The sequence below is a fragment of the Protobothrops mucrosquamatus genome, unplaced genomic scaffold (assembly GCF_001527695.2).
Source record: "Protobothrops mucrosquamatus isolate PMUCROS unplaced genomic scaffold, P.Mucros_1.0 scaffold404, whole genome shotgun sequence".
In the NCBI taxonomy this organism is placed as follows: Eukaryota; Metazoa; Chordata; class Lepidosauria; order Squamata; family Viperidae; genus Protobothrops; species Protobothrops mucrosquamatus.
The window spans coordinates 454635-471755 of NW_015386735.1; positions in this window are offsets into that span (position 1 = coordinate 454635).

Consider the following 17121-nt stretch of genomic DNA (forward strand, 5'->3'; position numbering starts at 1 on the left):
TTAGTTACATGCTGAAGGCTTTTGCCTCCTAACCAGGTCTAGCACATTCCTGGGATTGAAAAACCAGCTTTTCTAATGCTGGAAAAAGTAATTTCATATATATTTAGACCTAGGCACATTGGTCCTCCTTTCCAGTTGCCCCTGTTCTACTTTCCCTGTTCAGATATTTGATACTCCTAGCCAGAGGATCCCACCCATTGTGCCTCCATCTCAATTGCTTGCCAATTCCATACCAATTGCCGGTGGTGCCTCCATCCAAGCAACTGTGCCTATCATAGACAAACAAGATTTGTTGGTAGGGCATACAGAGGGGGGAAAATTAGGAACTCTTTCCTCAAGCAAACTCTTGGGCCAAAGATTTCTAAACTCTTGTTTAGAAATCGTCCCAGACTCACATTATTCAAATGAATAAAACTAGTGTTTTTGTTGGGGAAAAAGGTTACATAATGAGAAAAGAGAGTGTTGATAGAATAGATAAGTGCTACAGAGTGCAACGCGACTGCACGCTGCAGCTAGAATGGCCACTGGTTCATTGCAATGCTCCTCTGTCTTTCAGAACTAGTGTGGTCAGCACAAACTCAGCAGATAACATTTTTCACCAAACTGTTATCATCATGCCAAGAGAGGTTAGATCAGTGGTTCTCAACCTGTGGGTCGGGACCCCATTTGGGGTCGATCGACCATTTCACGGGGGTCGCCAAGCAAGGCTGTCCGCCATTTTTTTGTCCGCCATTTTTTCCCCCTTTTCCGGTGGGTGCCTTACCTCCCTTGGGCTGGGCCAGCTGGTGGTCGGCCTGCTCCATCTCTGCCGCTTGCCAGCTACACCTCGACTGGCGCAGGGGTTAAGGTTAAGGTTAAGGTTAATTTAATTTGTATACCGCCCTTCTCCCGTAGGACTCAGGGCGGTTCACAGCATATTAAAAACACAAATACAATATACAAGATACAAAAATACACAAAATAACCCCACTAAAACCTAATTAAAAGCCAAATATTGATTGCTGTATTCCCATTAAAATTACTTTTTAAAAACGTCCCTACCTAAAATCCCTACCTAAAATCCTCCCTAGGTCAGGCCCGCTTGCTGGAAAAGCCATGTCTTGAGGGTGCGGCGGAAAGTAAGGAGATCCGGAATCATCCGGNAGTGCAGCTCGCGCAGCAGCGGTGTTATATGGGAGCGACGAGTCCCTCCCAACACCGCCCGCGCGGCCGCATTCTGGACCAGTTGAAGTCTCCGGGTGCTCCTCAAAGGGAGCCCCATGTAGAGAGCATTACAGTAGTCCAGGCGAGAGGTGACGAGAGCATGAGTGACTGTGCGCAAGGCGTCCCGGTCCAGAAAAGGGGGAGGAACCACGCATGCGCGGCGCTCCCAGGCAGGGAAAGTCCTCGACTTATGACCGGTTGGGTAGTCCTCGACTTACGACCGGTTTAGTCCTCGACTTACGACCGGTTTAGTCCTCGACTTACGACCGGTTTAGTCCTCGACTTACGACCGGTTTAGTCCTCGACTTACGACCGGTTGGGGTCACGGCATTAAAAAAGTTGAGAACCACTGGGTTAGATGATAGCTTGTCTGCTAGTTGTTAAAAATAAAAGGAAACAGTTCTACCTCTTTGCAAAGCTGACAGAAATTGGGAACGTTTTAACTATAGATGGCAATGAGGCTTTGACAAATAATTTTCATTCTGAGTTGTGGTCAAGCCTTGTTCACCTTTAGCTTTGAAAAGGCTGGATGGATTGCTAAATAATTAACACTTAGTTGAATAATTGCCTTTAAAGGTTTGCCACGAACACTGTATGGTATGTCAGAAATGGCCAGGGATTGAACATTTCTATCAATGGCTCAGTGCTTCTGTTTCTTAACTAACCTATTAACTATCTACTGCAAGGTAGTTGCAAATGAGGGGAAGATGATGATGGTGGTGGTTCAGATTTAGATTTAACTTTTCTATTAGATTGCATGTGCTGTATAATAATATGGATCTACAATGCTTTTGTTGAACTGCCTTGGAAGCTTCTTAACCTAAAATACAAAAACCACAGTGTGAAAGTAGTGGAATGTGCAAAACGCATTTTGGATATGTAGAAAGAAAAATCTTCATCAGGGTCCAGTCCAAGCTGGGAATAAACAAAATGGAGACTGCTTTAGAAAGAAGGTTATGGTTTATTGAAGAGCAGAGCCAGACAGAAGCGTGGCTCTGGGAAAGCTGACCACATGTTGCTGGGAGTGGTGGATTTTTATACCTTCTGGGGTTCTTGAGGTTGTTTGCTGTTCCTGTTTGAGGCTTTGTATTTCCTGTGTCATGTACTTTGACCTGAGTCTGAGTGTGCCCTTTTGGTATTGGTGGGTTAATTCTATTCTGTCCCCAAATGTCATGTCTTTTAGAGTTTGGGTGGGGTATGTAGATTTTAGGGGTCTTTGTCTTCCTAATCTCATAGCTTCTAGCTTCCTGGCCCCAACCTTCCAGAATGGATTATTGAATTTGCATTTCTAAAAGCTGGCCTCTGCCTAGTTTCTCCTTGGGGCTATTAAGAAAACTGGGCTTGCTTTTCTGCCTTTAAGATCTTCTCCATTATTCCTTTGGATAAATATATTCTGCCTTTTTAATATTTCCCAAAATATTTCTTTCTCTGGATTCTTCCCACAGATAGTTAAAGAAAAATAAAACATTTTAAATTATGTAAGGCCATTTTTTAATACATGGCAATAAATATTTCAGACAAGCTGTTTAGTGGCTATGTGAGAAACACTATGTAGCATTCACTGGTTTTATGCTCTTAATGATAGAAGAAAAACTTTATGCTCTGCACACCATAAATCTATGCTGTAGTTGCCATGTAGCTTAGCTAGAACTTCCATGGTATAGTCTGATTTTGGTGTGGTTTGATTTTGTTCATCCCTAATTTCCAGCTTTCTGTCTCAGTAGATGAACATTCCAGGTCTGCATGGGGAAGCAAATGAAACAGGCCGTCAGCCATACTTTGTGTAGCTTAAATGAAAGGAAGTAGCTGACTGTAATAGAAAAAAAAGGTTTTATCCAAGTCTCCTGTCTCTTCCTGAGGCTGCGTTACTGCTTCCTGCATGGTGTAGTTTGGCCCCCAATTTGGTTTTTTTAAAAAAATTGAATAATTCTATATGAACATGCAATTCAAACCTGTGGAAATGCTAAATGGTGGATGTTTTCTAGACAACTCTCTATGACTAGAGACCCATGCAGTCTCAAATGTATTTTTTTTTTTTTTACAGAATTTCAGCTAACGGAATTGTGCTTATTACACAGGGAGAGAAGAAGCATTGGATTTAGACAACTGGCCACTCTAAAAGAAGCATTTGTGCAAGTTACCAACTCACTTTTAAACTTAAAAATATAACTGGAGTTGTATCTCTTCTCTTATATGGTGAACAGGAAGCTCCATATCCCCAGCTTTCTAATGGGTGCTGTTGGGTTCCAGGGGGAATTTGGAGTTGTCCCTGAGGTATACTTTGACAGATGGTTCCAAACTCCTTTCAAGACTATGGGTATGTGCATGTACTATATACTGTATGGCCTTGACTCTAGGCCACTTTAAGAAAATTCTGTCGGGACTCGGATAATTTACAACATGTTGCAGTCTAGACTGCATGCAACCACCTCTTCTTAACTTAATCAATTGTTTTGTTACTGCACCAGGAAAGCAATAGCCAGTTCCTTCCCATTGAGAGAACTCTCCCCGCATGGGTGTGTGCATTCATTTTCCATCCAAACAAAGTTACAACCTTAAAATGCGTGTATATGCAAGCAAATTGTTTTTGCTTTTCTTATCCCTTATTGCTTTCTAGTGCCCTTTACAACTACCTTTATGATGAATGGTTATAGCAGTTGCCTTAACAAGTCACATGCATCAATAAGGTGTTCTGAAATCTGTTGGAAACTTTTTAAACTATTACAATATTGAGTGTCCTAAACTGTGTGCTATACGCTGTTTTGTCATTTTCCCACTTTTCTGGGGTATAAGTGTTTCCCCCCCCCTCCAAATTAATAGAGGGCAATGCCATCAACTTACCTGTTTCTGAAAAAGTTGCTGACCTATTATGGAAACATCTGGATATCTTTCTGTGGATTAGTAAAGCCCCAGAACCTTAGTGTTTTTAAAAAAGAAATTCAGGAATTTGAGTGAAGTATGACATACCTTTACAATCTGTGCAGTAAGAAATTGACTATGGTAAGTGGAGTCAAAATTTGTGAGATTTATATAGGGTAGTCAGCCTTGCTTATTTAATAATTGCTGTCACAACTAGCCTTAGTTAACCTTTTAATTGAACTCCTTTTTCACACTGGTAATTATTTACATGTTTTACTTTACTTTTTTATATATCCCACCTTTATTATTTTCACAAATAATAGGCAGCAAACATATGCAACACACGCTCTTCCTCCTATTTTCCTCACAACAACTACTACCCTGTGAGGTGAATTGGGCTGAGAGAAAATGACTGGCCCAAAGTCACCCAGCTGTTAATACCTTTGCTTTTGAAGTAACTGAAACAAGCACCAAACATTGTTATGTTTTTGCTCCGATTCCTTTTACATATCAGAAGGACATATATGATGCTCTGATAAGTCAGTGGCAAAGATATGAAGAAAAAAAATAGAAAATTTGAAAGGGGACAGATACTGTTTCCCCAAATTGTACATATTTTGGGACAGAGCTTCAGGGCCCCCCAGTGCTCCCTTGGTTCCTTTAGGCCAGAGGTCTTTCAAACTTGGCCCTTTTATGACTTGTGGACTTCAGCTCCCAGAATTCCTCAGCCAGCGTGCCTGGCTGAGGAATTCTGGGAGTTGAAGTCCACAAGTCATAAAAGGGCCAAATTTGAAGACCCCTGCTTTAGGCCATATTGAAAATGGAGTATTGGTTGAGTCAGGGAAGATTGTCTCTTACTGATTCAGACATTCAGACAAAGTCATTATTTGATGGCTCATGCAGGCCACAAATGGCCAGTTTTGCTCCCAGTAGTATGCCATAAGCTATGCTTTACAAACCAAACGAATGGCTGGGTTCAGACGGCATCCAAGCCAACCACATTTTGTCTTTGTGCAATGTATGATCCAGACATTCTGTTTAGTTGCGTTCAGTTTATGAAATTCCCTCATCCAATAATTCTGATTGTGCCCCACCTCTGGTTTTAAAGGCATTTACTATTGAAATAGTTTCCTCATCTGAGTTTTTTTTTCCTGATTTGCTTATGCTCTCGTTGAGACATTTTAGGTCATTTAATTATTAGGTGCATTGCTTGCTTTTGTTATTAATCCCTTGAGGAGTTTTAGTTATGAAGATAGAAAAGGGAGGTTCAATCATGTTAAGCATGTGAGCAGATTTTACATATCCCTAAACAATCAAGGAAAATGGAAACACAAAATTGTTTCAAAGCAGAAACAGTGAGGTTGCTGTCCCTGCCAAACCTTTTCTCTTCTGTGCAGATGTTGAAAAACATGATAGTTAATTCAGAAAATGCAGTTCTGCTGTATGATGGTTAAAAAAAAAATCAGATTAGGTGATAATGACTTTGCATTGCATGTTGAGTTCCTGGAGTTTGATGTGAGCATTGATGCTTACCTGTAAAGGTAGGGATGTTGTTGCACTGACTTTACTACTCAGGCTTGATTAGAATTGAGTAAGAGTGATGAGCTAAAAGATTCAGAGAAAACCAATTTAAAGTGTAATTATGAAGGGTCTGAGATACAGCATGTGTAATTATTTTTTTTTTGCTCACAGCATACAGCAAATGATTAGTTCTCTAGAACACAGGCGCAGGTAGAAGAAACAGCTGAGAAAGAATGGAAGTCAATAGACCATATGAAGAGTCTTTTCTGAAGGACAGAATCCCATTGTACATAATTATCCCATCCAAAACTGCAATTATATGCCAATAGAATATATAATAAAGCCAACCCCTCCCCAAATATATTTGCCTGACTATTGAGGGGAAAGAAATACAGTAGAATACAGAAGCAAAGAAAATGTGGCATTTGATTGTAAAATGGGGACTGGAAAGTTTGCATTTCAAACACCAAAGTGAGAAAGTTAAACCTGCGGTGTGCTAAATGTCTTTTTATAGCATCAGTGAAGAACAAGAATCTTTGAGTAAAGAAAAGTCAACAGTAGGTATCAGAAGACATTAAAAAAAATGCAGAATCCTATCTGGCTTGGTCACCGGGACCAGCAGTTTTGTCTTCTGAGCTTTTGGACTCATACTGGAGCCCCATCCTCAGGGGAACTTCTCTCAAAGCAGAGTGTGCAGTGACTGTGAGCCAGATTGGATCCTGCAACATTAGCCTGGGATACATATATTTGCCTTCATTTGTGGGGGGGTGGGGGAGGACATAATGCAGCTGAACTGAGAAACAGGAAGCAATGGCCTGATTCAGACGATCCTTTTCATCAGAGTATCTACTACCCCTTTTTCCTTTATGATGTTGAGCAATCAAATCAGGAAATCTCCAAACAGCCATGGTTTTTGCCAAAATAGGAAATTAAAGCTCTGAAATTTGAGACAGGCCAAGTTTAACATTGATTACAACCAGCTAATCATAATTTGGATGAAACAAGGAGAATGGTGGTTTATAGGAATATGCCAAACTCACTGCTTGAGAAATGGTCTGTTTTGGAAATCTCTGAAACATTCCATTCCTCTCATTTCCTCCAAGATAATACTGTTCTCAGTGCAGCTCCGTGATGTTCATCTGGTTTGCACATCCCTAGAATTGATTGACACTTCTAATATGATTGCTGCATTCTGTGAAGAACTGATAAAAGGGACAGTATATGCAGACATCCATCTTATGTTTATCCTAAAAGGAAAGAATAACTAGGTGCTGTTGAGATACTGAGCCTATTTACTCAAAAGTAAAGCTTTTTCTGAATTGAAACTTTCAGCCAGCAAATCTATAGCCTTTGATGCAGAAGCAAATGTATCTTGCTCTTTTGAAACATTATTGAAATAGTCCTTTAATTACTTCCCAAAATATATACAGGTAGTCTTGTAGCTGGTGGCCAGGAGCTTTCAAGTTTATACTGGAAATCCTTTAGCTCTTTATGGGTGAAGGCATCTATGGTTAATTGTAACCCCAGTTGTCATTTCACAACTATGACTAAGATTCCACAGGTACAACTTAAACTATCTTGTTCCATCAAACCTTATGCTTTTTAGATTCCAGAACATTCATTTCTGTCCCTAGTGAATATAGAAGAATTAGCCAAGCTAAGCAGATCTTTTGGGGTGGAGATCGTGGAAGAGAAGTCCCAATTTTAAAGAAGATACAAGTATAATAAAACAATTTTCTCCTGGTACACAGTGACTGCCAAATGCTGATACCACAGTTCCCTATCGACCCATATGCCTGGCTCTTCTCCAGGTGGAAGGCCAGGACCACTGAAAACGGTGGTGATTAATCAGTTCAGCCGTGAGCAAAGAGCACCATACAAGCCCAGTTAATGCACCTGTTATTTCAATAAACTGAGCTTTAACTGTTCCACTTTAAAAACCAATGAAGCAAACCAATGAGATGACACAGATGTAGGCAGCAAAACTATGACAGGGTAGGTAATTAACCTCTGTACTAATGAAGATTTTGTGACATTAACACAGTATTTCTATATACTGTAATACAGAATCAATCTTACAAATATATTGGGTACACGTTGTTTATAAATTAAACTGTTCTTCCTTATTACCTCTTTTTTTCAAACCAATCATAAGTGTCTATGTAATCCTCCTACCTACAAATCAGATTTTTTTTTTAAAAAATCCTCTTTGCCATTCACTCAGCCATTGTACTAAGGCGCCTTGGATGAGAGAGACCATATGATGAAATGAAAATGAGGATCCTTGTGATTTCCTTATCTACACCCTTTGCATCTCTTCTCTACTCATCCCAGTTAAAAGACAAGAGCCCGCTTGTTCCTTTTGGCTACTTCTCACCCATCTGTTTGATGAGCAGTTAAATAAGAGTCCTCTTTTGTAGCTGTGATTGTAGTGGTGATGGTTGTGGTTGTGAAGGGAATGAAAGCTCTTGAGATTGGAAGAAAACAGCTGAGATGCTTTCGGATTAAGGGGTCCTATTAATCTCCAGTGAAAAGTATTGTGTAGCTGTTGGTTTTTCCCTCCTTAGCAAGAATTGTTCACGATATGAAAAAAAGATGGCAGAAACAGTGGATAATTCAGGGAGGGTAAAATTCGGACGACCTGAAACAGCTCTGAAGCAGGAGTTTGTATATAGAAGTCTTGTATGATGCAATCCAAAGTCTCATGACATACAGTAATGAAAAGCAAGATAAATGGTCACTTGTTTTGTTTATTTATTTAGAGACTTGTGGAGGAATCTAAGAAGAACTAAGCTGGCTAAAAACCAAGGGCTGCATGAGCAGAGTGTCATATTTGCTTCAAAAGTCTAATCAATTAGCTAACTCTGGTGGGATACTATAAGATCAGTTATATACAGTAGAGAGTGCTATTTATTTATATATTCTTTATTATGCAGAAAGCTGAGCAAATAATGGTAATGTTAGACACATGTTAACAAAAATTTAGCATAATTAAAGCTGCTATTTGCCTGAGGAAAGACTTTTCTACAGTAACCATAATGCAGTGGTTCTCAACCTTTTTAATGCCGCGACCCCAACCGGTGGTAAGTCGAGGACTAAACCGGTGGTAAGTTAAGGACTAAACTGGTGGTAAGTCGAGGACTAAACCGGTTGTAAGTCGAGGACTACCCAACCGGTCGTAAGTCGAGGACTTTCCCTGCCCGGGAGCGCCGTGCATGCGTGGTTCTGCCCCCTATGCCGGCCGAGGCGTAGCTGGCAAGCGGCAGAGACGGAGCAGGCCGACCACCAGCTGGCCCAGCCCAAGGGAGGTAAGGCACTCGCCGGAAAAGGGGGAAAAAATGGCGGACAAAAAAAATGGTGGACAGCCTTGCTTGGCGACCCCCATGAAATGGTCGATCGACCCCAAATGGGGTCCCGACCCACAGGTTGAGAACCACTGCCATAATGATTACAGGACAAGTAGCCAGATTATTTGGGAGCAATCAGGAATTCATGTGTATCTATTGGGTAAAAGTTACATTTCGGTGAACAAGCTGTGTGCCCAGCACGGCTTTCCTCTTAGATTCTTATAGTAAGCCAAGAGGATAGACTTCATGTCATTCTTTCTATTGTAGTTTTTTTTTTNCTCACGATCAATGTATTTTTGCTTCCAGGAAATGGAATCATGTCATCAAATTAATGCAACAAATTATGACAAGTATTTGCTGAGCGTTTACCAAGCGTCTGCTGTTTGAAATTCCATTCAAAATATTGAATGCTTGATAAATCAGTTGCTGTATGTTATAACCGATAAATGCATTCCCATTACAGAGTCATCTTTAAAAGGTCAAGGTAGGTATCCTTTAAAAGCAAAGCCAAAAGGTGAGTTGGTTCTGAAGCTTTGTTTGCTGAGCAGAGAACCAAACTCAGTAGTGGTCATATTTTTAAAAGCTCATTTAAAAAAAAAAAATCTTCATTTGGGTATTTTTAAACTGTTCATGTTAGACAATTTAGTGGCTTGGAAAATGTGTTTGGCAGTTTGTTAATTAAAAGAGTGAAATTGAAATACAAAATGATTATTTTTGTACTCATTTATACATTTCAGAAGGGTGGAGGTTTTTTTTTTTTTTTTTGCAAACAGTAATTAAGCCCCATCAACATCCTATACTGTAGAGATAGGTAAGTTTATTGTCTCAACTCTGCAGGAAGAGTGGGAACTTGAGAAACAAAATGTTGAAGGTTTGTGCCTGTAAGTTGCATGACTTAAAACTGTCAGCAGTCACAGGAAATGGTAGGAGGAAGTCATGACCCAAATAGTTTGGACAGGGTCATTCAGGATCAAAGTATTTTGTACATCTGCTGCTCATGGGATGGCCTCTGGCAAATCATAATTCCTTGCCTAAATTGCATCACATGGAGATTGTGAAAAGAATATGGGGAAGGCAGACATTGCAACTAGGACTGACAAGTATATTTAGATCTTGAAAGACCCTGTATCTGTGCTGCAGAGAGGGCCTTGCACCACAGAGGGGCACTACCAAGTGCTGGGGAAATCAGGAGATCCAGGCAGTTCAAATGGGTATAAAGATTTATTGCAAGCTTAAGCTCTCTACAAGAATCCCAATTACTAATAGCCAAAAGAAGTTGGCAGTAGATAAGGGTAGAAGGAATTCACGGTGGGGGGGACTTAGCTCTCTTGTGCAAAGATTGGCCGGACTTAGATCTCTTGTGTAAAGGGACTCATGACTGATGATGTGTTTGACCCCTCCCTCGGGCTCAGCCTGGTCATCTCCTACAGAAACACTGCATGCCTCCTTAAGGGATGGGACAGCACAAAGGAGTGCTGTGAGGATCTAGAACAGGAGTGTCAAACTCAATTTCATTGAGGGCCACATCAGCACTGCGGTTGCCCTCAGGGGCCTGGGTGGGTGTGGCCAGGGTGGGTGCGGCCTACTGGGTGGGTGTGGATGGAGTGGGTGTGGCCTACAGGGTGGGCGTGGCCAGCTCTACAGCATTCGCGTCAAGGGTGCCTGTGGGGGCCTGGGCAGGAGTGGGATAGATCTGAGGGTCTCTGGCAGAAGGGGGTGGGACCAGGGCAAGTGCCGAAGCATGGTCCACTGGAGGAGCCTCACTGTTCCTCTCAGGCCATGCGGGGAGGGGGGGGCTTATGGAGTTAAGACTGAATGTGTTTCAGCATAGATGGCCACCACAAAATTGTACATTGGCTCCCGGCTGGCTTGGGCCAGGACCAAGGCAGAGGGGGCCGTTCCCTCACTGTTTCCAGGATGACTTCGTGGGCCACATGAAACTGCGGGTCTTGTGTTTCACATGTCTGATCTAGAACTACCGCTGATGCCTCAGAGTAACCCAACGCAAAACAGCATTCTTGCTATCCATAGGAGTGTGGGGGAAAAAAAAAATGTCTTGTGTCACCAAACAGCTTTGAAGAAAGGCACTGCATGAAAATCTGTGGAAACAAGGCACTTTTTCAAAAGTCTGCACAGCCCTAGAAAATCCTCTCTCGTAAGAGGTTTTTTTTTCAGACTTTTAAGCAAGAATAACTGATAGCATTCTCCTTTATAAACAGGTTTTTTTAAAAAAAAGATGGCTTGAACTCACATTTAGGAAAGTAACCAAAATAAGTAGGTTTCAGAATTAACTCCTGCATGCTTGTTCAATATACTATGGCAAAAATTCAGTTTTGTTCCACTTCCTTAGGATTTGATTACCAATTGTATAATATCAATAAGAACTGCCTGAAGAAGGTCTTTTCCTGATCAACTGCTTGATGAATTGTTTATCTCCAAGGCCCTGACATTTTGTAATTCTATGAACAAATTCCTAATCTGTTTCCTCACATCTCCTAGTATGCAGTTTCCCCCAATAATTCCCTGTTAGTTATGGAGTTGTCAAAACTTCAATGGATAAGTAAATAAAAATGCAGTGAATAAGTCCATAACAAAGTACCGCAATTGAGATAATGTAAATTGCTGTAGTATAGCAACAGCCGTCGGGACTAGCGTTTCTGGTGCAAAATTCCAGGTTAGGGAATGGAAAAACAAGGTACCCTGAATTTATTAAGACAAAATGAAGATAGGAAGCATATTTCATAACATCAGGCCAACAATCAAGAAATAAACAATATCCCAATCAAGGAACTGGCAAACAAGCTAATAGTGAATAGCCTGACCAAAGAATCTTCAAGACCACTCCCTCTAACACTGACAGGACAAGCCACTAGAATATTAACTGAGAGCAAACCTCACCCCTTACTAGCACTGAGGATGTTACCTACTTTGGGTAATTGAAACATCTGCAAGAATCAAGCTCAGGAAGCATCAAGGACCCCTCGAACATATTTCAATTCTTCACAGCTCTTGGATGTAATGGGAAGCAGCATTGTACATGTCTTAACAAGATTATCTCTCTTGGTCAAGTGCCCCACCCCACAATTTGTATATCTGAAGATGCCTATATGCGACAATACAGGCTTCTTTCGTAAACCACCTAATGTAGTTTTTCAAAGGTATGTTGCAGTTCCTGTCTAATTGTTTCAAGGGATTTCAACATATTCACAGAGCCCTCAAGACATCCATGGAGATTTGGCACTCATTGGATGATTCCCCCCCCCTATTGGCAGAATAGTGATCATGTGATGAAGGACCTCTTTTTGTCATGGTTTGATCATTACCAAGAAAATTTTAGATGTACTAAAACTAGATGATTCATTAGATATGGGGATTCATAAATAGGGCTGCCTAAATCTTTAGAGATGATTTAGGCAAAGGTGCTCGGTGCTTGGTGAAGCCACACAGCTTAAGGATTGCTGGCTTGCATTACTTTGAGTAATGTGTGTACAGTACTGAGACTCTGGCATTTTAGAGCAGTTTCTCGACCTTGGCAGCTTGAAGATGTGTGGACTTCAACCCCCAGAATTCCCCAGCCAGTAACATTGCTTTAGAATGCTTCTGCACATGCCCAGGAAGGCTTTTGACTTGCACTTCTTTTTAAAAATTAAACTGCAATCCTAGCGAGCCAGCATTTATAATAATAATAATAATAATAATAATAATAATAATAATAATAATAATAATAATAATAATAATAATAATAATAATAATAATAATAATAATAATAATAATAATAATAATAATAATAAAGTTGGAAGGGACCTTGGAGTTCATTGAGTCCAACCCCCTGCTCAGGCAGGAACCCTACACCATTTCGGACAAATGGCTGTCCAGTCTCTTCTTAAAAACTTCCAGTGTTGGAGCATTCACAGCTTCTGGAGGCAGGTTGTTCCACTGGTTAATTGTTCTAACTGTCAGGAAGTTTCTCCTTAGTTCTAGGTTGCTTCTCTCCTTGATTAGTTTCCACCCATTGCTTCTTGTCCTGCCTTCAGGCGCTTTGGAGAATAGCTTGACTCCCTCTTCTTTGTGGCAACCCCTGGGATATTGGAAGACTGCTATCATGTCCCCCCTCGTCCTTCTCTTCATTAAACTAGACATACCCAATTCCAGCAGCTGTTCCTTATATGTTTTAGCCTCCAGTCCCCTGATCATCTTTATTGCTCTTCTCTGTACTCTTTCTAGAGTCTCAGTTTCTCTCCAAGCCTTAAACCTCTACTAAACGTATCACATCTCATCAGTGGTTACTACAATCTCTATAGAAAATATCTTGCAATTAAAGGGAAAGAAAAGGCTGTGAGCCTCAAATAAAAAAAATAAACTATGAAAGATGGAGGCTAGATATGTACATTGAAACAGGAAATGATTATTGAAAATTATTGAAGAAACAGAAATTATCATAATGGTTTTTTTGTTGTTTTTCCCTCAGGTTGGTACAATGTCCTTTTAGTAATTCTGGCCTGAAATACAGTAGTACTATACTGATGAAGCTCCAGGTACAATTCTTACATGTGAAAGGGTGCAGTTGCTATGACATGTAGTTTTCTTTATCTTTAGCTCATGTAATCATTTGTGGCTGTTCCAAGAAGTAAATGACATAGTTTTCATGCGCTGCTTCAGTTGGTGGCCGACTTGCATATCAATTGCTGATTGTATAGGGAGAGCTCAGCTTTTCTGCTTCTTTCTGTCTTTGAAATACTTCTAGAAACTTGTCTTCATGTTTCTCAAATGCTTATTTAAAAAACTGATGACTTTGGTTTGGCTTAGTCAAAATTCCCCTTTGGCTCCCCTTTCCCTTTGGACTATGTGTGGTTAGAGGCCGGGATGCCTGTGTGTGTGCTGTGTCCAAATTCAACTAAATAACTAAAAAAGCAGACTTTGGAATTACAACTGCTGGAGAAGAATGGTGGGGAGAGGCCATCTCCTCCTAGGGCTGACTGCTTGGGCCTCCTGAAGCTATATGAGAAACCAGATGCTGAGCTAGATAGAGCTCTGATCTGATACTGCAAGATCCTCCTTCTCCTTCCCCCTCTTTCTTCCCTTTGAGTCCTCAATAGCTTTCTAGGACATTCTCACTCACTCTTATGGGACCTGGAAGAATAGTAGTAAATAACAGTAATGCAAAAAAGTCGGTAAGACATTTCATCAATTACCTTTTCTGTCTACAGTATGTAGCCAAATAATATTCACTTTATACTTCCTGTCTTGTTTATCTAGCACATCTTAGGAAATTGCTAATGAAGGAAGTTGCACAACTTTGTAGACACTGTGGTCTGTTGCCCAAATGTTTTACTGTTAAGAAGTTATCTTGCTGGAAAGGAAAAAAACAAACCAAGAGTCTAAGTTGCTATATAGAATAATTTTCTGGCTAGAATAACTTCATGTCACAATTTGGGGGTGGGGGGTGGGTATGGAGAGAGACCCAAGAAGTTCTCTTTCTCGGTCCAAGACTGCAAACAGAACTGTTGTAAAAAAAAATAGCCAGAAGATCATCCTTCCTTGTGAACCTACACATCTTATACCTCTTCTTGGTAGAGATATTAGAGAGAAATGGTTGGAGAATGAGCATGATCTTTAAGTCCTACTAGATAATCAATGCCCCATTTGGTCTTTTCAGAGGTATTTTCTTACCTAAACAGAGAAATGAATGATCAGAGGTGGGCAAAGCAATGGGATCAGGAGCAACTTCCTTTTTCATGTTGGTTCCTTGTGGGAAGGTGGCAGTAAGCAGGGGAATCCTTTCCTTTCTCTTTTCCTCTCTTTCCCGTTCCCCTTCCCCTTCCCCTTCCCACCCCATCCTCCTCCTCCTCCTCCTCCTCCTCCTCCTCCTCCTCCCTGCTGTTCCTGAATTATGGCTGGAAAATCCTTGCTGATGAAGGGCTGGGCATATGAACAGCTTTGTGGTGAATCTGACAAGTGATTCACCTAATCTAGGAACAAGAAACACATGGCCCTCCAGATACTGCCAAACCAGAATGCTAACGCACTGCAGACCTCAAGCAAGGAGTTTCTTTGCCCTTCTACTTGAGAGCCTTTCTGTTGCAAAAGCTGGGCCTGAATCGGGACTGAAACTGTACACAGGCAAGCTTATGACACTGATTCCTGGGTCCCATGTGCTGCTGACACGCTTTAGGTATACTTGTGTGGCATGCTTAACTGGGTGATTAGAATATGGTGAGAATACTTAAAACCCAGTTTAATCCAAAACTGTCCCTGTGGTGCAAACATAAAAACTCAGGCTAACGTGAAGCATTTGGCAAACAATGCCTACTAAGAAAAAAAAAGTTGGGTCTGTGTAGCGGTTTGAAAAGATAGGCTTGTAGTAACAGAAGGAATTTATTAGTTCACTCCACAACAATGGGGGCTTGTCCTGTCCAAGAAAGCCATAGAAGTGCATCTTCTGGCCTTATTGGCTAGGCAGTCAATACTGGAATAGGTGACGTGGATATTGGGGGGTAGAGTTCTGTTAGAAGACAGGGTGAGAGCAGGGATAGGCAACTCAAGTGAACAGGAGAGCATTTTGGAACACCTTACCTTCTAAGGCAGGGGTGTCAAACTGCCGGCCCGTGGGCCGGATGCGTCATGGCAAAACCGCATCCACCCCATTGCCGGCAATGGAAAAAAAGTTGCGATATGTCGCCACATGTCATGTGACATTGCGAGTTTGACACCCCTGCTCTAAGGTAAGATCTGCCTAAGGTTTTTTTTTTTTTTTTTGAGTCTGGGGGAGTATAAATGGGAATATGTGTTTGATTTTTTTTTTAAAAATAGCCAACCCTCACTGGAAAATTCTACAATCTGGATGAAGCAAAAAGAAAAAGGTTGCCAATAAGGCACAACAGAGAACTCTCCCTTTGGCATATCAAGACCCAGGGTTACTCTGGTTCTAATCACATCCTACTACTTTATAAGGTTTTCAGCACAAGTAATTGGTTCCTCTCCCCCCCCCCCCCTTCATGCACATGGTTAGCTTCTGATGAGCCTTCTGGTCTTCCTCTTAAAGAAACAACACAACACAAAGTTGTTACTGGAATGTGTGGGGTGAGGAAGATCTTTTGGATCTTCTCTAAGTGAAGGATCTGAGCATATGGAATGGGCTATCTGATTCAGACTATGGTTTGTCTCTTGCTGACCATATGGAATGATGGAAAGGCACTAATAAACTAGATTCATGAGTTGGCAGGCATTGTAAACCCTAATTCTGAATTTGACTATCACAGGGGTCTTCAAACTTGGCCCTTTTATGACTTACGCTGGCTGAGGAATTCTGGGAGTTGAAGTCCACAAGTCATATAAGGGCCAAGTTTGAAAACCCCTGGACTATCACAAGAACATAGCACCTTTCTGCAGAGCGAAGAGAGCAGAGGAGAGGAGAGAGCTAAGATTTATTACCAAAGCAACAATCAGATAAATGTGGCTTAACTCCATACCAACAAAAAGATTTATGAAAACACTGCAGACATATCCTGGGCCTTTCATATGAATATGCAAGGTGGAGAACATGTTGAGATTTGCAAGATTTTGTTACTATTGCTGTTCTAATAAAAGTAGCTTTGGGCCCATATTGTTCTGTTTTCCACGTTGGAAGGCATTGAATGAGGCAGAATAACAAACAGGTTATTTATTCAGCTACAACAGAACAGGAGACAAAATGGCTCCTCCCCCTTTTATACCTTTTGCAAGGGACAGCGTCAGCCAATGAATGCAACGTATTTTCCCGCTCCCGCGTATGCTCAGTAAGCTGGAGACAGCCTGTCTGGCCCGGGTCAGTGCAGCTTCTTGCACGTGTTCTGTCACTCGGAACCCAGGACATAACACATATGATGTATGTTTCTTAGTATGGTCTAGGTCATGGGTAGGCAACCTTGGCTCTTTTATGATTCGTGGACTTCAACTCCCAGAATTCCTGAGCCAGCTCTGCTGGCTCAGGAATTCTGGGAGTTGAAGTCCACCAGTCATAAAAGAGCCAAGGTTGCCTACCCCTGGTCTAGGTGAACACAGTCACAAGAGGTCTGGAATATCTGCACAGGAATCCATCGAGTATGATCTCAAGTAAGTGCACTTGAACAGTACAGATGTAATCGGGTGGGATTCAAATATATGAACAACTGGTTCTCTGTGTGGATGCCATTTCTGGAAGTCCATTCTGGGC